Source organism: Anolis sagrei, chromosome 3, assembly GCF_037176765.1.
Source record: "Anolis sagrei isolate rAnoSag1 chromosome 3, rAnoSag1.mat, whole genome shotgun sequence".
NCBI classification, from domain to species: Eukaryota; Metazoa; Chordata; class Lepidosauria; order Squamata; family Dactyloidae; genus Anolis; species Anolis sagrei.
The window spans coordinates 198,569,753-198,593,902 of record NC_090023.1 but is presented as its reverse complement, the minus strand read 5'-3'; positions in this window follow the sequence as shown (position 1 = coordinate 198,593,902).

Below are 24,150 nucleotides of genomic sequence, written 5' to 3'. Positions count from 1 at the left end.
CAAGAGCAAAGGAATGCCTGCAGAAAGTTCTCATGGGAATATTACTTGAGAACACAGAAATTCTAGACCACTCTGACAACCATTATGTCAGAGAAGCCATTGAAATCCACAAGCACATGAACAATTTCAACAGAAAAGAGGAAACCATGAAAATGAACAAAATCTGGTCACTCTTTCTCTCCTTGTTCATGATCTCTTTGTGCTCTCTTCATGTGATCTATACCTGTGAGCTGTGAGTGAATCTCATCTTGTATGTATGAACCTGTTTGTGAATTGATGCATCCTAGAATCATAGAATCATAGAGTTGGAAGAGACCTTGTGGGCCATCCAGTCCAACCCCCTACCAAGAATCAGGAATATTGCATTCAAATCACCCCTGACAGATGGCCATCCAGCCCCTGTTTAAAAGCCTCCATAGAAGGAGCCTCTGCCAAATTTCGGGGTAGAGTGTTCCACTGCTGAACAGCTCTGAATTGTACTAATGTAAATAGTGGAGCTACTGAAGATTAAAGCCTCCTGTTGTCTTGGATGACAACTGATTCTGTGAGTTTATTACACTGTTAGCAAGAAGAAGGTCAGAAGTAACAGGTATCAATTCACAGCAGAGAAACAGATTAGCTATACTCTTCTAGAAGTGGACTCTGCTATCTTTGCTTGCTACTTTGGTGTTTGTTCAGTGAAGAGCGTTTCAGGAAGCCCATGATTGGAAACCTATAAGTCATGTACCAGCATCCCACTACAGATTCATCTGGCACCACAACAAAATGTAACAAAAACTTCCTTTTGCATTCATGGTTTCAAATTAGTTCAGCCTTACTATGTTTGGATAGAGCAAAGATGGGCCACAATTGGCATTTTTTCCATATTGAAGAACCACAAATTAATTCAGTACAATTTGTGCTCATGTTTCCTTGGATGCAATCATGCCCTTAAGCAAAATAATGCCATGGTAATTGCAATGCTACCTGCTTCCCTGAAAAAAAATCACCTGAAGCAAGTACAAGTTCTAATGGACTCAGGAACACCAACAGATTGCTGGGATATGTCTGAAATACCCAAATGTATAGCCCTGTATTATTGTGGCATTCCTGCTGTAGTCATGTAGATATCTCTCCATGCAGAACAGAAAAGGTCAAAAGTCTTCCTTATACAACTACATAATCAGAATCATAAGGTTGGATGAGAGCATGTCCAATTTTATGGCAGGAAATTGAATTTGTCATCCACTCTAATAAATTGCCAATGCAGGAATACACAATCAAAGCTTTCCTGACAGATGGTCATCCAACCTCTGTTTTAAACCCTCCAGAGAAGGAGACTCTGCCTCACTGTATATTCAGTATATTCCACTGCCAAACAGCTCTTACCACCAGGAAGTTTTCCCCAATCTTTAGCCACAATCTCTTTTTTGCAATTTGTATATATTGATTTGTGCTCTAGTCTCTAGAGCAGCAAAACAATTTGCTCACTTGTCCATATGACCTCCTTTCAAATATTTCAACATGGCAATCATGTCTCCTCTTACCCTTCTCTTCCCCAGGCTAGACATTACCAGCTCCCTGAGCCACTTCTATACCTCTGACCATTTTTGGTTGTTCTTCTTGGGACATTTTCCAGCTTGTCCATCACCTTTTTGGCCAGAAATGGATGCAATATTCCAAGTGAGTTCTGACCAATGCAGAATAGAGTAAGACTATTATTTCTCTCAGTCTAGACACTATACTCCTATTGAGGCAGCCCAGAATCACATTGGCTTTTTTAGCTGCCACATCACAATGTTGACTTATGTTCAGCTTGTGGTCTAGAACATTTCCTGGATCCAGTTTATGTGTACTATTTTCAAGCCGAGTGACCTCTCACTCTATATCTGTGCATTTTATTTATTTCTACCTAGGTGTAATGCTGTATATTTCTCCCTGTTGAAATTCATTTTGTGAGTTTTAACCCAGCTCTCTTAATTTGTTAAGGTTATTTTTTTATTCTGATCCAGTTTTCTGAAGTATGAGCTGTCCCTCCCAATTTGATGTTATGTTGCTATGGTTTGGTGATATGATATTATCCAGAACACTACTCGGCATGTTCAAACCCCACTGAAATCAAAAGGACTCTCTATTACTTTTAATACTTCTTAACAATTGCACCAGTGTAATTTACTTCTATTTCTTTACATTTGGGATTTTGCCTCTCTCCATGTGTGCCTTATCTTCCCCACCAAATTGCACAAGGAAGCTTGTGTTCCTGTGCTATTTAAATCAAGGATACCTCTGGCAATGCGTCTCTGCTTGACAACTGACCCTAAAACACCTTTCGTTCCGTTTCTACAACACAAACAGCAGAGAACACAGAAAGAAGAAAAAAGGAAATCTCTAGACATACAGGTGTGACCTTTCCTGTTATTTAATATCTGCTGTGATTCAATATTTTCTAGTGTGGGTAGCAATTATGTAATGCTTCAGACAATGCTGAACTGCAGTTGACTGTGACAAACCAGACAACAAAAATGGAATAAACTAAGAGCAACTTCATTAGAAGTTTCCCATTTAAATATTTCTTTGTGGTAGTTAGTCAAATTTGGGGGAGCAACTAGAGACTAGAGACCCCATCTTCCCATGGGTGAAACACCAAGGCCCTTGAGAGCAAACATGATTGCTAAAAGGTCTAGTTAAAATACTGGAAGGTCTGCCAAAAGGGTGTAAGCCCAAGCTGCTTTGGCCACTGGTAAGGGCAAAGACCCCAAAACCAGCCCCAAGGAAAGGGGTTTCTTCCCAACCCCAGATTACCTGATCATCAGAAGTTCAGAAACAACACCATGCCAATTTGAGGAGGTGAATGTCATCAGGTCTCAATACTTTATGTTTCCAATCAGTAATTTTAAGGTAGACAGTGTAGGTTTTCATAAGCTATCTTGTGCCCCATACAATTTGTTATTGCAATGTATGTATGTATCAGTATCTCTTAAAAAGGGGTTGTTTTAACCTCTGGTTTGGCAGTAAAACAAAGTTATTGTGTCGTAAAATGATGCATGTCTAAAACATGTGTCATCAATATGAAATGTCTGGAAAGCTGTGCTCTAGTGGTTGACAGATTAGCCCTGAAAATGGCTTAGAATAAGCAAAGTCCTTCAGTCCCCAGGATGCAATAACCATCTTGTTTGGTCATTTTGTGTGTTCATTAATGTTACAGCACCATGCCCTCCAACTGTCCTGGTTTGGCATTAGAAGTCCAAATTAATCCTCTGTCATCGTACTTATTCAGCTGCCTTTAAAATGTCCCATTTCTATATCCTTCTACCATATGCGACCTGTATCCTCAGCATACTGCAACTGCTGCAAATTCCTTCAACATAAGGAAGAGGACAACAGGCACAAAATCTTGCTTTTCCTAATGGAGAAAAGGAAGCAGCTTCTCCTAGACTGTGTGTTTATCCTCATTAATAATTATATCTAATGTTCCTTGGCTACATGCACCTAGGCTTTCATCTGCAATATGTTAGAGCAGGCGTTCTCAAACTTTTTTTTCCAGCTGCAGATTCTTTTTTGAAGTTTATTGTGGAGCCCCAAGCGAGGGGGGGGGGGGGTAGATAAGTGTAGGCATGGCAAACGTTTAGGCACAAAGACCACATTGCATTTTAAAATTTGACAGACGGGCCGGGCTTGTGGCAAATGGATGGAGAGTGTTTCTGTGAACTAATGGAAAAATATGAACAAATTTCTATGCACAATGCAATCTCATTTGTAGTGCAAAAAAGAAAAAGAAAGAACAATACAATATTTAAAATGAAGAACAATTTTAACCAACATAAACTTAACAGTATTTTAGTGAAAGACCCCAGAAGCCATCCAGTCCAACTTCCTTCTGCCATGCAATAAAAGCACAATCAAAGCACCTCCAACAAATGGCCACCCAGCCTTTGTAACAACAACAACAACAACAACAAAACAACAGAAACCCCAGAAGCCACCCAATTCCCTTCTGCCATACAAAAAAGCACAATCAAAGCACCCCCTGAGTGGTGGGAGGAAAATAGGGTTCTGGAAGCAAAGAAGGTGGGAGGGAGGGTCTGGACAATGAGAAGAAGAGTCTGGGCAACGAGGGAGCCAGAGGAAAAGGGTCTTTGCCCCAGGAGGATGTTGCTGCTGCTGCTGCTGTTTCAGCAATGCCAAACTTTAATTTCCCTGCATTTCTCAGGGGGAGAAAAGAGAATGAGGCAAGAATTGTGCCATGGAGTCCCTTACTATAACTCATGGAGCTCCAAGGGCTCTGCGGAGCACACTTTGAGAACCCTTGTGTTAGAGGATATTCAGTATTCTCTTTCCTCTTTACTGAACATTGGCTATTCTCTGTGCTATTGTGCTGAGCACAGGTTAGATATCCATTGTCCAAAATGCTTGGGACCATGAGACCCCAACTTTCTGGTAACATGTTTTAAATGGGGGGGGGGGATTATTATTTGATCATCCTAAAGATAAATTGATATCTCGATCATGATGCCAGCTATAAAATATTAGATAGCAAGTCTCACTGAAATTAGTAGAGCCTAGCATAGCAGAGATTTGAGGCTAGAGGGAGAATGGGGATCTGTGAAATGGCAAGAATTAAATCTCAGTGTTAGGTGCAAATCCACACCTCCTTCCATTTCATATGTGTGTGTGTGTGTGTGTGTGTGTGTGTGTATCTCATGTCTCTCCATTCATCTCCTCTCTCCAGGAAGCCTGCTAATCACCATCTTCCTCCAAGGAATGTGATAACATCCTGCTGTAAAATATGGTCCACTTCTTCTCCAAAAGTCTCTCAACTCCTCAATGACATGTTTGAAACTGGTTACTGTTGAAGGATGGGTATTGCTGAAAGTGAAAAATAATAGCCGATAGCAGCATAGAGGCAGAAACTTTGCCTTTCAGTCATGGGAAGTCATAGAAAGATAATGAGAGCCCTGCTGGATCAAGCCAAAGGCCTAGCTAACCTAACATTCTGTTCATATAGAAAGTGGCCATCAAAATGGCTATGAAAAGCTCACAAATAGGATACAAGTGTTATAGTGTCTTCTCCTTCATATGCTTTCACTTTGAACAGTAAAGAAGCCTATAACATAATGGTTCCAACTTTGTTTAAAGAACTGAAAAGTGGGAGAGATTGTCCTCCAAGAATGCTGAGCTACTCTTGAGTCAACTATCCCAGCAATACAAACTTTTAAATGGCAAAGAGCCCTTGCAATGCAAAGGAGTACAAGATAAACAGAATGGAAATCCAAAGGTGTGTTCAAGGATAAAAACAATGTAGTAGAATCACATCCAGATGTGAATTTGGAAATATCATTTTGAGGGGATTACTTCACCAAGGATCTTACAGCCAGCTGAAGGATTCTATGAATGCTAGTTTAAAAAGTAGATCTCTAAAGCTCTGACCTACCCATACATTTCAGGGAAAGTAATACCATAGAATCAGATGTATAAACTCTTGTTTGATGTCCATTTGGTGCAATACCTGATTAATACCAAGAAGATCCAGCAAATAGTAGTCCATGATTGCTGTTTCCAGGGATGGATCCAGACAGGCCTTTATCCCAGAAGAATCCATGTTTTAAAAACACAGATCTTCCTGGGAGCCTGTCCACACACACCCCAAAAAGCACATGCTTTCTGGGGTGGGTGTACAGATGCTCTCACAGGATTAGCCCGTGAGAATATTTGGAGGCCCTACCCCCTTCACCCAAAGCCCTCAGACCGATTTGAAAAGTAAAATAAACTTACCGGCCTCTAATACACTCTTGGAGCAACTCTCCCGGTGCATAGAAATTACGCATCAGGAGAGCGGGGGGGGGGGGAGCAATTTTCCTCCTCCCCACCCCCACTCTCCTGACACATAATTTCTACATGCTGGGAGAGCTGCTCCAAGAGTTTACTGGAGGCCAGGTAAGTTTTCTTGACTTTTCAAAGGGGTTTGGGGATTTTGGGGGAGGGGAGTATTCCCACAGTTTTCTGAACTAATTTAGTCCAGAAACTGTGGGAATGGTGTCTGGACTGCAGTCCAGACATAAGAAATAGTGGGTTTATCCCACGCCTTCCAAGAAGGTGCGGAATAAATCCACTATCTAATTAATTTGCTACAAACCAGGGTTTTCCTGGTTTTTAGCTAATTAATTTGGGACTGTCCAGAATGTTGTCTGGACAGCCCCTTCTTTATTGTGGGAGTTACCGCAATAAATGTACAGTCTGGATGGGCCCCAAGTCTAGATTTACTTCAAAGCAAGAAGTCTAGACTTAAATAAAAGCAAAACTTTGATGGAGATTAAAAAGAATTATTGCATGAGATACGATTGTGAGCCTATATATTCCATCTGCAACCTATCTTTGTCTCTGCCTCCTCCTGTTTTTTTTAACAAGAACAGAATAATTTCAATCCAAAATTATGCTAAAAACAACATGTGGTTATGGAGCCATTGCTTTTCTCAAGATATCTTCCTAAGTAGCATGAGGTAAGAGAAAGAGAAAATACATGTACTCCTAGGGACTGATTGACTGTAAAAAGATTTGACTTGAATCATTCATGCTGTCTGAGTGATTAAAATTCTCCAGATGGATCTGCAAAATGCAAAGGTCAGATAATTGGTTTCCCTTTAAGAAATGAATTCTTTCTTCAGGGTGTGGGTGGGTGTACATATAGTTGCAAGCTCTCACTAATACCGCACACACACAAGCACACACAGAGAGAGTTTCTGTCTAAGATCTTCTTTGGATTCCCAGATGGTTTGCAAAGCAGTACTGACTTAAAAGACAGCTGTTACTTCTTTACCTACAACATGTGGCGCTGTTATATTTCCTGCCATATTTTTACACTTCATAAAAGAATAGGCCTTTTATGAGAGAACTGTTCCATAAATTTTGTTGAATATTTAAAGTTTTGTTTCTATTCTTCTTTTCTCTGTGTCTTCAATCCACAAACCAAATGATGTCAGACTTCTGAACTAAAGGGAACAAAGAAGTACAAATTAGAAGAATTTTCAATATATTTATGATCGTTTAAAAGAATAACAACAAAAACCCACAGCGGTTGGGTTTAGAAAAAACTGGATTCGTTCAGATATGGGCAGGCAGAAGGGAAACAGCAGCTAGTGCTGGTAGTGGGCAGCCTTTGTATATTTCAACTGTAGGGCTGATAATCATGCAGATTGTGCACCAAATGCAGGCTTGACTTGGGGTGCAGTCAACCCTTGAGACTACTCATTAACACCCACACACTTTTTTTCAGCCTCCAAACATGATTTTGTTAGAAATATGGTTAAATTATTTTAAAGATCTTTATAATGTATACATTGTTCCAATTCTCTCCTATTTCTGTGTACAGTGGATCCAATAATTACCAAAATCCATGGATGTTCAAGTCCCATGATTTACGCTGCTGTAGGGGTTTTTTGGGGGGTTTTTTGTTTTGTTTTGTGTGTGTGTGTGTGTGTCAGGAGTGACTCGAGAAACTGCAAGTCAGTTCTGGTGTGAGATAATTGGCAATCTGCAAGGACATTGCCCAGGGGACGTCTGAATGTTTTACCATCCTGTGGGAGGCTTCTCTCATGTTCCTACATGGGAAGCTGGAGCTGACAGATGGGAGCTCACACCACTCCCTGGATTCGAACCACCAACCTTTTGGTCAGCAGTCCTGCCAGCACAAAGGTTTAACCCATTGCACCAATGGAGCTTACTGTAGTAAAATGACAAAATCAAAATTTGCTTTTTAGATTTGTGAAAAAAAATATTTTTAATCCATGGAGGGTCAAATTGGTCAATGCAGAATCCAAGGATATGAAGGGTCAAACTTTTTTTTTCCAGTCACTAGGTCTAAGGAAAATAATTTTATTGAGTACATTTTAGTCACTTCTATGATGGATCCAAAACTGTGTGGTTCTGAGATCTGGAGCCCAACACCACCCACACTCAAATCTAGTGAAAAGATAACAATTGTAACTCCCTTGAGGACATGGAACAATTTCAGAAGTTGCTGCACTCAACTCTATCCTTCAACAGAGAAACGCAAGGCTCTTCCACCCAGCTGTATAACCCAGAATATCAAGGAAGATAATAAACAATATCTGCTTTGAATTGGTTTATCTGAGTCTACACTGCCATATAATCCAGTTCAATGTGGATTGTATACAGTTGTGTGGAAGGGGCCTCAGGAGAATTCCTTGATGGGAAATTAATCCCATTTTGTGGGAGAGGTGGGATATAAATTCAAGAATAAAAAATTTGCAAACATACTGCTTCTGGCACATTCTTATTCATACCTAGAATCTGCCAACAAATGTGTTCCCCTCATTCTTTTTAATGATCTACCTACTGTAGTTTTCATGAATAATATATCTGTACTGGTATATTTACAATTTTACTTGGACTTTATGTATACTGCATGTTGTGTTTATATTGTCTGATAAGGCCAATTGGCATATCAATAAAATCATTTCTATTGCATTCATAATACATACAGAAGACCCATAAGTACATTTAATTTTGGTTTCCTCAAAAATGTTTTAGAACAGCTGGCTGTATTTAGACTACAATTACACATGACCATAACTAATATGCTGCGGGTAGCTGGTTGACATCAAAAGCAATACAATACAACACATGTATAGATCTAGGGATGGTTCTTCTAGATCATGGCTAAAAATGCTCAAATTATGATGGATTTCTACACAAGCATTCAATTAAAACTTGAATTTGTTTCTGATTTCAGTGCTCGCCTGAAAGATATTTAGATGAGTTAATACAAAATCCATGCTGGCATTATTAATTGACTTGAGAACCAAAAGTGAGGTAATATCCTGTTATAATTACTTTCTTAGAGTTTGGAATTAACTTACATCAAAATAATGAATTCTGTTGTTGTTGTTGCTAAGTGCCTTCAATTTAACTCTGACTTTTGGCAGCCCCATCAGAGGGTTTTCTTGGCAAGATTCATTCAGAGGAGGTTTGTCACTGACTTCCTCTAAGGTTGATAGAGAACAGCTTGTCATCCAGTGGGTTTGCATGGCTGAGTGGGGATGCAAACCTTCATCTCTTACTATTCCAACACTCAAACCATTATACACCTCTGGATCTCAAAAGATAAAGTTTCCAAACTTTGGTAAATATGTCTTTATTTTTTTATGTGCTCTCAATTTGTCTCCTACCATTTTAAGCAACATTTATTCAGATATTCAGACTTTTTTCCATGTCAGGTGTGACTTGAGAAACTGCATGTCACTTTTGATGTGAAAGAATTGGCATCTGCAAGGACGTTGCCCAAGGGACACCCAGATGTTTGATGTTCTACCATCCTGTGCGAGGTTTCTCTCATGTCCCCACATGGGGAGCTGGAGCTGACAGAGAGAGCTCAACCCATTCCTCCTGGATTCGAACCTCTGACTTATCGGTCAGCAAGTCCTGCTGGCACAAGGGTTTAACCTATTGCGCCATCGGGGGCTCCAAAATATGAAATGCAGGCTTTAGCTTCAGTCTAGAAACCCACAACTTGACGTTATTATTATTATTATTATTATTATTATTATTATTATTATTAATTTTTGAAACACAACAAGATGAGTCCACAGCAGACAAGATCAGTCTGCTGGCTGTTGTATTGGATCACACGTCGGACACTTCCCAAGTGTCTAGGACTGTGTGATGTATCGGTGAATAATGCATGCAGATCACAGTAAGGTGGCCTTTTGCAGCTGGCAGATGGTAATCCTGTTAGTGTCGATTATGTTTAAGTGCAGGCCAAGGTCTTTAGACACTGCACTGGGACCACTTTTACTGGTTTGTGCCATGGTCTTTGCAGTTCGATTTTTAAATCCTCATATCATGTCAGCTTTTCCAGATGTTTCTCTTCAATCCTTATTCAATTATAATTCTATTATTATTATATTTATTTAAAACATTTATATTCCATCCTTCTCACCCCAAAAGGGACTCGGAGCAGAGCAGATGAAATTCCCAATTGTGTTCCTCTAAGGTTAAAACTATGTGTGTATGTGCATACACACACACATACATCATACAATTCTAACACAGTTGAATTACCTCACTAAATGGCATAGAAGAAATACCACCTGATTTAATCATGATTTGTGTTGCTGTCTCATTTTTTCTCTTGTGAATATTGAGGTCCTGGTGAAATGGATGGGAAAAAATGTGTTTTGCACCACAGAACAGTGCCTTGTGATATTTAGCTATGTTCTTGAATATATTTTAGTTAGTTTCATCTAGGCATTTCCACCCCAAATAAGAACTCTTTCTTGGCTGTGACATTTCTACCATTGCAGTAACTTAAAACTTCAGTTGAATATTTAAAAATTCAGTTTAGGGAGCAGGATTTTGATCTGAGGAGTGGCACTGCCACCATTTTTTCTGTTTCCCTACTCAACCCCTATACTGAGAACTAAGGAAAGTAAAATAACTTCTTTAAAATATTGTGGCTTGGAACTATAGCTGAAACTCATTTTAAAAAAGAACTTTCTAGTCCTTCTTTCTAACCTATAAAGGTATGACTTCTCACCCTGAAGTTATATAAAACATATTTACACTCTTTAATACCAAAGGAGAATGTGTACCATAGCTGGTGTGAAAGAATTCTGTTCCTTCACCTAAGGAACAGAGGCAGTAAGAGCTTTAATTCCCCCAAAACCATATATTACTATGCTTTATTTCGGTAGACATGTGTCCAGGCCACTATTTCCTTATCACGTTTAATTTGTTTGAACTATCAAGTAGCAAAGAGACCTTCCCATTTTGAGCCCACCAGTCCAGAGAAAGATAGGAACTTGGTGCACCCTCCCAGAAATTTCCTAAGGTCCTCCAAAAAAATTGCCTAAACACTATTTTTTCTTCCTATACTGTTCCAGAAATCTGGCCTGGATAAAATACAAGTAGTTAACATGCATTTGTCTTTGCTAAGGGGTGATGTGGCTGCAAGCTACACAATTAATTCAATGTACAACTAGTTCTCCAGTATTTCTGTATTTCCCTGAACTTGTCTTGTTCTATGCACTTAGTAACCCTGACTTTATTCAGTGTTGTGTCTTCTCTTGATACAATTAGTTTGGTGTTTGATTCATTCCTCCAGGTTATTTTAAAAAATAAAAAGGAGAAAAAATAGGGATACTGATTAGAAGATACACAAAAGAATCCCTGTCTGTCTATTGGTTTCTTATGGCTGCTGCCTTTTGGCAGTTCCATGCGAATTTCCACTCCACATACCAAGGGAAATGTCAGACGCAATTACAGTTTGTTTCTTGTACACAATTTTGTAAGAAAGTGAAGTCTAAACCTTCAGAAACAATGTGATATTTTTAGCTTCATCCAGTTGTAGCCCTACCTCTTTCAAATCTCAAAAAAATGTTGTAAGAAACCTAGAAATATTGCAGCTTCTTCACTCCGCACCCCATTCTTCTGTTATCTATTGGTGGTAAATCTTTAAATGGAAGTAAGAGTTTTTGCTTGCACTAATTTAAGAGGGTGTAGAAATATGTTCAGGAGTGTAATTGTAATATTCATTTATTGTCATTTCAGATGTATAAGAGTTTGTACTTGTCAGGGTTTTATTTTTGGAGTGCAGCTATCCAATATTCTTTCCAAGTGCAATATTCTCTCCAAATGCATTGTACTCACACAATGGATGCTATGATGAGAAATGCAGCTAGAATTACATATTTCCAAAAAGGAAAACATTTGTCTTTCTTCAGTGGGATCTTCAGTAGCTTCTTACCTCCAGACACTTCTAAAAACTTGCACTTACTGAGAAGTAATGCGATCCTTTTCAGGAAGAATAAGTATATTGCTGTGCACCTGGAGGCTTCCTCCACCCACCACCTGGCCTTCTATTTTGTTTAGTGCTCTCCATTTTTTATTCTACGCCTGAAAAAGAATTCAGTTCATGAGTGTTGTTTAAAGGGGCTGTTCATGCATATCTCACAAAGAGTATTTGGTATGTGTTTCCCTATTCCAGCCCCACAAATATAGGGATCTATTTTGCATATTATTTGCATATTATGCAAATTGTTATTATGCATATCATTAATTTGCATTCTAAGTGCGTTTTTCTATCATTTATGTTTCAGCCTTAATAAGAACTTATTTCTGAAAAGAAGTACTATAGATTAATGTTTAAAGTGCTGGATTTAAAACAAAGACATCCAAGTTCAACCCCTGCTTAGACTTGCGACCTCATCAGACAGGACTTGCTTCAGTAGGAGATGATGGTTCAGCCCTAATTGGCCCACCGAGCCTCAATGCTCCCTACTCACAATGCAAAGAAACTTCTGGTGGGGCTCCACGTTGCCAGTGCAGCAACATTGGACACTTCCCGTGTTGCACCAGAAGGAATGGGAGAGAAGCACGTGATCAACACTAAACCCATGGGATTGGCCAGGCGAGCCAGGTGTAAGTCAGGTGATGTGAGGCATGGGGCAACAGGTTCCCCACACACCGCATGGTAGTCACCGGGTTCACCAAGATGTGATGTTTCCAGCAGGTCATGTGAAGGGGTTGTTAGAATATATTATCCAACCTTGAGTTATCCAACCTTGATGCCAGTGCAGCAACATTTGACACTTCCCGTGTTGCACCAGAAGGAATGGGAGAGAAGCACATAGTCAATGCTAAACCCATGGGATTGACTTAAATGTAAGTCAGATGATGTGGGATATGGGGCAACAGGTTCCCCACACACCCAGATGGTGGTCACTGGGTTCACCACAAGATGTGGTGATTCCAGCAGGCCATGTGAAGAGGTTGTTAGAATATATTATCCAACCTTGATGCCCCTGCAGCAACATTGGATGCTCCCCATGTTGCACCAGAAGGAATGGGAGAGAAGCATGTAGTCAACGCTAAACCCATGGGATTGGCTTAAATGTAAGACAGCTGATGCGGAGCATGGGGCAACAGGTTCCCCACACACCCCAATGGTGGTCACCAGGTTCACCACAAGATGTAGTGATTCCAGCAGGCCATGTGAAAAGGTTGTTAGAATATATTATCCAACCTTGAGTTATCACTACCTCTGAGCAAGTAAACCTTACAGGATTGTTGTAGGGATAAATAGCAAGACTTTACAGTACAGTTTCCATATTCGTTCCTGCTCTGGTATATATCAGACATCAGTATCACAGGAATCCCCTAACAGCAGTGGCTATTTGATTTATAGAGGAAATTGCAGAGGGCAATCAGGACAAACATATAACCTACATCTCTGATCCTTGTATTTTGCCTTACCTTATACTTCTGTTCCTCAACCTCTCTTCCCTCCTTTCCTCTAATATAAATGTCCACTATTACTACATCATAAATAGTATGCCACAGAATCTTAAATACCAATATATTTTACCTTTCTTTATTCTACTTTTCTGTGCAATCTTTTCAAGGAGCTCTGCAAACCAGATTTCAGCTATACTTTCCTCTAAGAGCTAGGAAAAGTACAAATAGGTACAGGTTTAATCTCCCTTATCTGAAATGCTTGGGACCAGATGTGTTTCAGAGTTGCAGTGGATTATGGAGTACCTTTACTCGGATATACAAAGTGAATGAGGGATGTCGGGAAAGAGGATTAACAAAATGTCTGATGTCTGCTGAGCCTTTACTGAAGGAGTCCCCACTCCACTACTGTCAAAAATCCAATTAGGGAAAGAGAAGGTGGGAGGGAGAGGACTCCAAGGCCCCTGCAAAAGGTTAGGCTAGATACAAGCAGTGGCCAATGGAGCTGCTCCACATTCATTCTTGTGGCAAGTTTTCATCATGCTGGTCCCAGCATGCGACACCACTGTAAATGCTGGATGTGCAAAGAACTCTCTTTCCCCTGAGGCAGAGTTGGGTAACTGGTGACAAAAAGTTTCATTATTTGGAGTGTTGCAGATTTCCAGATGAGGGGAACACAAAGAATCATGCCTGTCTCTCTAACTGAGAGACAATGAATTGTGTCTACTTCTGTATTGGTTCTGTCAATGTCAGTGCTGGGCATGAGACTTCACTTTGGCTAAATGCACTTGTAGCAAAGGTCAGCTTGTTTCCCACTAATCAATTGGACAGAATAGTGAAAGAACATTTTCCCACTAACTCTTCTCTTGCAAAGGTTAGCAACTTGATTTCAGGAGGAGGATACTTTAAAAAAACGGGGCCAGGATGACATGCCAAGAAATTGGATGAAGCCTGTGCAAACAAGTGGTGTGATAACCCTGCATTAGGTGTTTGATTACATGACTGTATAACTGACTTACTTGATGCCTAGTGTACAAGCAGAATGCTGAGCAACAATATTCGCAAACATCCTGCAAAGCAAGTCACATAATAAATGTTCATTGAAGCTGTGTGCTGAGACAGTAGCTTTGTCCACTACAAGCTCTGTATGGCTACCCTAAATATGTTTTGTGTAAGACTCTTCTCCAATAAAAGTCTTCCTTGATTACAACTTCCCTCATCATTTCTGATAGACATTGCATCTCCTATGGTTGAAATGATGGGACTAGTAGCCCAAAACCATTTGGAGGTCAGGAGGCTGAAAAAGACAGCTCGACATGATTAGTAAACAGAAATTCCAAAAATTCAGAAGTTCAAAACAACTGAAGTTTCATAGTTAATATCCGCCAAGGTGCTGAATGCAATTTCTTGATGTAAAAAAACAAGGTAAGTTATGTATAATGCCTGACACATTTTGAGCCATAATGCTTTCCTAGAGGCAATAATAACACAGCCCAACAAAAAATCTTGGTTTTTAGCTCTATTCCTGAGATTATTTGAGGTGCTGATTGAGATAATTACATTGGATAGACCACGTCAGCTCTAGTTTCTTAGATATGTTTATCATGGTTTTCTATGGGAGAGCAGTTGAAGACTGGTAGATGCCATATTGTTGTAGTAGAGTCTGCTGACAATGCTACAACTGGTAGTAGGAGTGGTAGAGGAGGGAAACGAGGTGCCCAGGTGTTAGATGAGGAGCAGCAAAGGAAGAGAATTCGGGAGATACTTATGCCACCCACTGATGAAGAATCCTTTGAAGGTTTCTCCAAGAGTGAAATGAGTGAGGAGGAGGAAGGAGATGCAGATGGGAATAGAGGCATTAAGAGGATTACTCGAGAGCAGGAGTCAGACGAGGAGAGCCAGAGAAAGAAGATCCGGGACATACTTACTGCACCCACAGAGAAAGAGAATTTCATGGGCTTTTCTGGAAATGATGGGTCTGGGAGTAGTGGGGATGAAGAGGAACCACTGGATTGGACCAAGGTTCAGGAGATTCAGAATGTGTGCACTCAACCAACGTCCAGTGACACTTTTGAAGGGTTTTCTGGTGGTGGGGATTGGCAATCTGGTGATACCATGGAATCGTGGGGAGACCTAAGTCTTGACAAAAGGTGGAAGAGTTGGAGGGATGGGCGTTGGCGTTCAGCTATAGAAGCTAAGCCAGCTGATAGTGATGAGGATGGGGTGGAGGGCAGTTCATCATCAGATGATGAGTTGTAAGATAAATGAAGGCACTGGAGCAAAAGAACTTTGCAGTAGGCAAAGTGTTGGTTTCGTGCCTTGGGTCTTGTTCTGCCACTTCTCTTGTTGGGTTTGGATCCTGGATCTGCAGGTTGCTGCTTTCTTCATGTACCAACCGGCTTGGTTTCTCGTAAGTGCGGATTTCCCCTCTCCTTGACTTCGAACTGTTTTTGACGACAACGCTGTCATTTGGACTTTGGAACTTTCAACTGGGATTTCTTCAACTTTGGACTGCTTCTGGACGATGGCTTCTCTTCACGGCTCATTGTTTGCTTATTATCTTTGAACTGTGTGATTTTAGAAGAACTCTTGTTTAATCCGGATTTTTTTGCTAGTTTAATCCGGTTTATTTTCCAAGTTTGTTTTTCAAGCTGCAAATTGCTGCAAACTTTAAGTTTTGACCAGAGACACTGAAGCAAGTGTCTCTGAGTCCTGTTTACTTTGCTTTAATAAACTATTTTTTGGATATACTCCTGTGTCTGGCTCTTTAAGGCATCTGGGTTCCGACATATATGTTATGTATCTCAAAAACTAGAGCTGATATGGAAAAACTGGTGCCATTTTTGAAATCAGCAGATCAAATATACCCAGAAATGAGATTAACATTTGAGTACAAGAATTTCCTTTGCATATGAAAATATCTGTGCTTCCTGGTGACTGTCCAGATTCATTCCCGATGAAGTATCTCATAATGGATGCGTCTTTGTTTTAAACATACAGGAACGAGCATTTCTTACACTGATTCCTTTCATCACTGGAGCATGTATACATCTCAGAACAGTGACAACTATCTTGCCTTTGAAGACGGCCCAGAAGCTCCAACTGGTCCAACGTGCGGCAGCCATGATACTAACAGGAGCGGGACGCAGGGAGCATACAACCCCCCTGCTGTACCAGCTCCACTGGCTGCCGATCTGCTACCGGGCTCAATTCAAGGTGCTGGCATTGGCCTATAAAGCCCTAAATGGTTCCGGCCCAAGATACCTAACTGACCGCTTCTCGACCTATGAGCCCACGAGGACTTTGAGATCTTCCGCGGAGGCTCTGCTCTCGATCCTGCCTGCTTCACAGGCACGGCTGGCGGGGATGAGAGATAGGGCCTTCTCGGTGGTGGCTCCTCGGCTGTGGAACACCCTTCCCGTGGACATCAGACTAGCTCCCTCCCTGATGATATTCCGTAGGAAATTAAAGACCTGGCTGTTTAAGAAGACGTTTGAACAAGAAGTGAAATGATTGGTAATTGACCATAGGAATGGAACAACGGAAAATGATACTGGATTGTGGCTTTGACGATGAGACGACACACAATGGCTTTTGTAGTAATGATGATGTTTTTGATGAGGATGTTTTTTGATAACGAGGAATTGTGGATTATTTTATACTGTATCTTGTATTTTGCACCTTGTTTTTTCTATGTTGTACACTGCAATGAGTCGCCCCTGGGCTGAGAACTGCGGTATATAAGCAAAGTAAATAATAAATAAATAAATACTATAATATAATACATTGTATATGCATATAATATTTATAATGTTATGATGTAATACAATGTAATACTAATAATAATAGTATATATTTTATAGTTATATATTTTATATTGCATGTAATATTACTAATAATGTTGCATTGTAGTGGTGTAGTACAATATAGTAATATATAGTGCTGATATTGTACTATGCTAATAATTTAAGATATTGTATGTATATATATCTTGTAAGCCACTCTGAGTCTCCTTTGGGGTGAAAAGGGTGGCATATAAATGTCGTAAATAATAAATAATAAAAGTCTTCTGTAGAAAAAAATCAGCTCTCACTGCAGGCAAAGGGAGACATTTTCATGGAAGTTCTCAAATGCTATTGTTCTATGGAAGTACAGCTTCTTTCTCCATTGCTTCTTGTACCCATTGCTTTCTTGTGGTGATAGCATTTGTGGAATACTGTAGAGAGAAAGTGATGGGAGGGGGAGAATACTTGGATGGATTTCAATCAAATGAGAGCGAGAGAAATCTCAGAAATTTCCTCAGGGAAAAAAAGCCTTTTGAGGGATTTTAGCTTAACTCCAAACTGGAGTCTTTTAAAGCATACTTCTGGCTTACCAACAGAGAGATCAGGAATATCCTTTTATCTTCAAAGTGTAAGTGCAGTTTTATTGGTGTGCAGTGTCCGCATGAAGAAGTTGCATCCAGCCTGTACTTCTCCCTATGAAACAAGAAAAAACCCCACTTTCAGCTGATCATCTGCCCTGGAGAAAATCTTCTATCCTTGTGAAATGTGCTCCTATGTTCTACACAGAAGCCGAAGACTTAGCTCCTTTGTAAGAGTCACCCTTTTATATTAAAAACATATTGCAGAGCCTCTATGAACTGTGTTAGTGGTTATTGTCCAACATCTGGGAATTATTTCACAAGTATTAAACAAAAACTAGAAACATTCTGGATTGCCATAAACGGAATAATTTCATCAATTTGAAAGCACATTTCCAGAATAATGAGCAGGTTGGATTTGCTATTATCATGTGTGATGGCCCTTAAACTTGAGGTTAATATTTCTGATTGAATTACTAATGCTTTTAAGATTTGAAAGTAATGGATGTTTCATAAGGAAGGGTATTTTCAATGTGTTTGAGATTAGGAATTCCTTCCAGTTGATCCTATTTTATTATCCAGCAGCCATGAAAGATACCCAGAGGGTGGGGGAGAAGACAGGCAGAAGCTATTCATAAATATGGGCTAATAGGAAAGATTATAAGTTGTTAATTTTTAAATGGCGTGTTTAAAATAGAAACCATTACTCAACTTCATTGTTCCCTAATGTATTCATGGTATGATGCCCTCTCACTGATTAGTAGTGTGATACTATGTTATTACAGTTGCCCATGATAAGGTCTTCTTCTTATCTAAACATCTGGAATGCCACAATAAAGAACTGCTTTGAACCAATGCTGTCTGATCTGAGAGCAGCAGCTCTCTATGATGTCAGTGAGAAAATTAGCTTCTCCAGATGTTACTGAACTGTAACTCTCTATGTTGGCTGTAAGGATTGTTATGCTGCCTGGAGCCAATGAGAATTGCAGTCCAACATCTGGAGAAGCTACAAATTGCTCAAATCCTGATTTACAGAAAATCTCTCCCCTAAATATCCATATACATATGACCCAGAGTGTGTGTGGATGGGATAAAAATGTGTTCTCATTTATTTTTATAGTCATTTTAACAACAACAGCCCCACCTCACCCAATGAAGTAGACTCATTTATTTCTGTTTCTTTTCCCAAATATATATATTTACTTGTGAGTGTGTATAAACACACGTATATTTCAAATCTACCTGAAGTAGACAGATATAATGTCCTGAACTGTAGTAGAAAGTTTGCAAATTCCATGCAGTTTGAATGAAGAGGACAAACTAAAGTTACAAGCAGTAACAAACAGGGAGGCTGTCCTGAGCTACCAAGAGGAAAACAAAAAAATGAGACAAAACAAAAAAGAATGTATTTAAAGCCAATGGATTTAATTACATTCATTTTTGGAAAATGAAATCCATACTATTGTAATGAAGACAAAGCATAACACATGGCTTTAAAAACAAAATGAATCTCTGTCCCATATATCTTTCTGCTTTTAATTCTACTACTTAAGAACCAGATCTTAGAGCAGTTACATTTCCAAGCTCTTCACTTTCTTCCTGGCATACCAAAAACTAGGGAACCCTGAAATGCGGTAAAATGTTACATGCACAGCAAATATTCCAAAAAGTAAATCGGCACTAATAAAGGCTAGTTCATAAACACAGCTTAGACCCTTTTCCATGGGCTTTGAGTAGGGCTTAAGGAAAAATCTTCAAGAATGCTGCATGCTACACCTTGACTTTCCCTGGAGCATTGTCTCGTCTGGCCCATCATGTCCCGGGAGGTCTGGATATATTGAGACAAAAGAGACAGATTAGTTTGGAGAAAAAATAAAAATCAATAGCATAATGAAAAAGGGTAACTTAATCATCATCGTGAGTTTATATTAATATATTTTGGGCTCGGCCTCATGTAAGCCGCACCGAGTCCCCTGGGGAGATGGTAGCGGGGTATAAATAAAGTGTTGTTATTATATTATTATTATTATTATTATTATTATTATTATTATTACCCCCCCCCCCCAAAAAAAAGAGAGGATAAGTTTATTTCATTTTCTAAACTAATCTTAGCTTCCTCCTTCCACTTTATTTCATTTCCTTCTCAACAGATTTTGTTTGAGGAGTTGCTGCCACTCTCACTTTTGCCAACACCCAGGAAAGCTAAAGGCATCAAGCAACCAAGGCAGAATCCTACAAACCGGTTGCATGGCCTCCTCCACTGCAGGCAGACTCTGTCTGCTAGTCAGTCCATCCATATGGAAATCATCTCTGGTTACTAATAATATACATATTAGGATCTCATCAGCTTTTGAAGCACCAGTAGGTCCTGGGGACCCTTCAGGAAACAAGCAGCGTGATGAAATCACTCTTGTGGTGGAAGTTTTTCACTGCAACTCCATTTGCCAGCTTTTATGTGCAGGACCAGCTCTGCAGAGAGAAGCAGCTGCCTCAGGTGGTAAGTGCTGTGAGGAAGCAGTAACTTCCTCACAGTGGAGCAGTAACTATTTAAGTGCAGTGCTTGCAAGAACAGTTCACACAATTGTATTCTGAAGTCAGAAACCCCATGAATAAATATTAATTTTATTAAATTATTTGCGAGGGAAAGATAATTAAACTAGAATGTAAAGTAATTTTTCTTCAAATGAATTTTGATATAATCTAAATGACATTTTCAGGGAAATTAAATAGGGAAGTAGTGGGTTGTTGTAGGTTTTTCAGACTGTATGACCATGTTCTAATCTAGAACATGGCCATACAGCCCAAAAACCTACAACAACTCAGTGATTCCGGCTATGAAAGCCTTCAACAATACATAGGAAAGAAGTGTTCTGTTTGTTACATTGACACACACCTTGAAGTGGCAGGTTGTTGGAAGTGGCAAATGATGTGGCCAAGGTATCAAGAAATAAAAAGAAGAGAGGATTGGAAGGTTCACCACTTGCTGCTTCATGGTCTAGCATGTGCACAGGAAGGAGACTGCAGATTGTACATGAGAGAGAGAAGTGGAGGAGACAACAAAGAGAGGAAAACATGAGAAAGGAGAAAGGGATTGACAGTAGAGAGAAAGAGAGATGGGAGGAGAGGGAATGGATCTCATCACATTAAATGCTGGATTTGCTGCAGATCGTGGTGACTCTAGCAGGACCTGGTGGGTGGCATGGGGAACCTGTCACCCCACACTGCGCATCACCCCCCTTGCCACTTATAGCATCCCACAGAGGTGAGGGGGGGGAGTGTCCATCGCCCGGCTTCCCCCCAATTGTTCCTTATGCAATACAGGAAGCATAAGGGAAGTCTACTGTGTTGCCAACACCAATTTCACCTCTCTTTTGGCATATTTATTTATTTATTTACAACATTTATATGCTGTCCTTCTCACCCCAAAGGGGACTCAGAGCAACTTACAAGATATATATACATACAATATATTATGTTATTAGCATAGTACAATATCAGTATTAAATATTACTATATTGTTCTATACCATTATGTTGTAATATTATTATTAGTAATATTAATTATTGTGCCTGGCATTCTGTAAATTTTGACATCATGAGTTACCTTTATAGTCGATGTGCCATTCTAACAACCAAATGTCACCCCCCCCCCCCCAAATCAAAGTTCCTGTAAATACTTGTTGCAGCACACTCATTCACAGAAAGAGAACTGGAAAGTAGACCTTCCACAACAGCTTCCAGGAAGCAATTGAATGCAGTTACAGCCAAACTGGCTCCCTCCCTTTCATGTGCTGGACCAGACATGTAAGTCTTACAATATTTAAAATGCAAGTTCTTTCTCTTGACTAGTCCTCAGAGACGACATGTCTTGAACTGTCAAGTGAGTATTATACTTTCTGCTATAGACTTCAGTTTGGATTAATACCTTAGGAGGAAATGAAATAGCCAAAGTAGTATGACGAGGCGTCTCCTTGTCTCGGTTATTATCTAAGTGTGTATGTTGAGACCTGTTGCAAGCAGCTTTTCCTCCAAGATGGCCTCCATCAATCACAGTACGGGTTTTGGGACAATTACAATGGTTTTTCAAAAGTCCATAGTGGTCTTCAGCCATGTTCAACTGACAGTATAACTACTGTTGACAGGTGCTGAAATCTACATGAATCAGCTTTTGGCAACCAATATCAGTCAAAGCCTCTTGACTGACTATGATCATTTGCCAAGACTCAATTAGTGCTGATGAGTTCAGCACATGCTGTCATCCATCTCCAAAACATATTCAGCAGCTGGGGCAATACAGTTGGAAGTAGAGGTGACTCACTTGAATTTCTCTCTAGATTTAGAGCTCTGAAAAATGTGGTATTGATCCCAAAGCAAACCCATAGCATAACACAGTCTCCAAGGTTCCAGGCTTACATTCCAAATGTTAACTATTGTATGGTCGAAGGCTTTCATGGCCGGAATCACTGGGTTGTTGTAGGTTTTTTTCGGGCTATGTGGCCATGTTCTAGAGGCATTTTGCCTATTCAAAATCAGAGCTGTTGAATTGAATGGATTGTACTCTCAGGAAAGTACTAGGCATAGAAGTGCAAAACTTTCAGTTCATTTCCACCTTTCCTCCTCCTTGCCTGCATAAAATCTGGTGTATCCATATGTAGGTGTGCATCAAAATTGATTTTCAATTTTGTTCGCTTTGAAGCATTTAAGTAACACGTGTTCTTGCATTGTTGTATTTTTTTACATTTCATTTACTAAAATATTGATATCATGTCTCATATCTAAAGATCTCAGGACAACATACAATATTCAGATCAACTGAAATGCGGAGCCCAATTACAAAATTGATTTTTAAAAAATATTCTTGGTAGACAGAAATTAAAGAGGTGGAAAATACAAGGTAGAAAAAAACTCACAAAAATTAAAAATAAATCTAAAAACTATGGCAATCCACCTCTTCTTAACAATAACAACAACAACAAAAACAAAAACAACAATAACTTTATTTCTTACCCACCTCTTCTCATGGTTCGATATGGGTTACAGAATAATTAAAACACATAAACATTGTAAAAATACCACAAATACACATATATTAAAACATATTTCTATAAAATACATATTACAATATACAAAGCAGGGATTAAACAAAGGACACACATTTAAAATGCATGTTGAAAAACTGTCTGGGTAGGCCTGCCAGAAGACATAGGTCTTTAGATGGTTTGTAAATTCCGACAGCTCATTTAACTGTTGAAGCTCTTCTAACAGGTTGTTCCACAGTCTTGGGGTGGCCGATGAAAAGGTCCTCTGGGTGACGGTCACTGGTCAGGTTCTGGCTGGTTGGAGTACTCACCCCCCAGAGGACTTAAGTGTTTGGGGCAGATTGTACAAGAGAAGGCGATCCTTTAGGTAACCTGGACCCAAGCCATGTAGGGTTTTAAAGCTCAATACAAACACCTTGTACTTTTCCCAGAAACTTATTGATAGCTAGTGGAGTGACTTTAGGGTATGTGTAATATGCCCATTCCTAGATGTTTCTGTAACCAATCTGGCTGCCATATTTTGGACCAACTGGAGTTTTTGAACTTGGTACAAAGGTAGTCCAATGTAAAGCACATTGCAGAAATCCAACCTTGAGGTTATATGTGCATGCACTACCCTCTTAAGGTCCTCCAAATCTAGGAAGGGGCACAGCTGGCATATCAGCTATAGCTGATAGTAAGCACTCTTGACTGTCGCATCTACCTGAGCTGACAATTGGAAAGATGGATCCAGGAGTATTCCCAAGCTGTGAACAGTCTTTCAGGGGGAGTGTAACCCCATCCAGAACTGGTTGACACACCTCCATCCCTAAATTAGGGCCCTTGATGACAAGCACCTCTGTTTTGTCTGGATTCAGTTTCAATTTGTTTTTACTCATCTAACACATTACCTGATTCAGGCATTCATGTGGAGGAGACAGTTGTTGAAGGTGTTTTTGAAGTCATGGAGAAATATATTTGGGTGTCATCAGCATACTGATAACACCCTGCCCCATGCCTATGGATGATCTCTCCCAGCAGCTTCATCTAAATATTAGAGAGCATTGGGGATAGAATGGCACCTTGCGGGATACCACATAACAGCTTCCTTTTTTAAGGCGTATCTATCCCCAAGTGCCACCATCTAGAACCTGCCTGAGAGGTGCGACTGGAGCCACTCCAATTACCAGTCCCTCCAGACATTCGAGAAGGATATCATGGTTGATGGTATTGAAAGCTGCTGATAGATGGAAGCAAGCAATAGATGAGATCCTGCATCACCATACCATCATCATAACCATAATATGTAAACCCCATACTCATAATTACAACTCATGATTGCCACTCCAACCTACTTTCACAGCCTGACATTGCCCCCACTGAAACATTTCTGAAATACTGGAAATCAGAGAACTGGAACATGATGTTTGCATTATTCCCCCAGTTAGCTGGAGAGACCCCCAGGGTCCTTCCACAAAAGCTTGTCCCAAGGCATTATATTGTTGTCATTTCCCAGGGCTCTGATCTCCAGTACTGCGGAAAT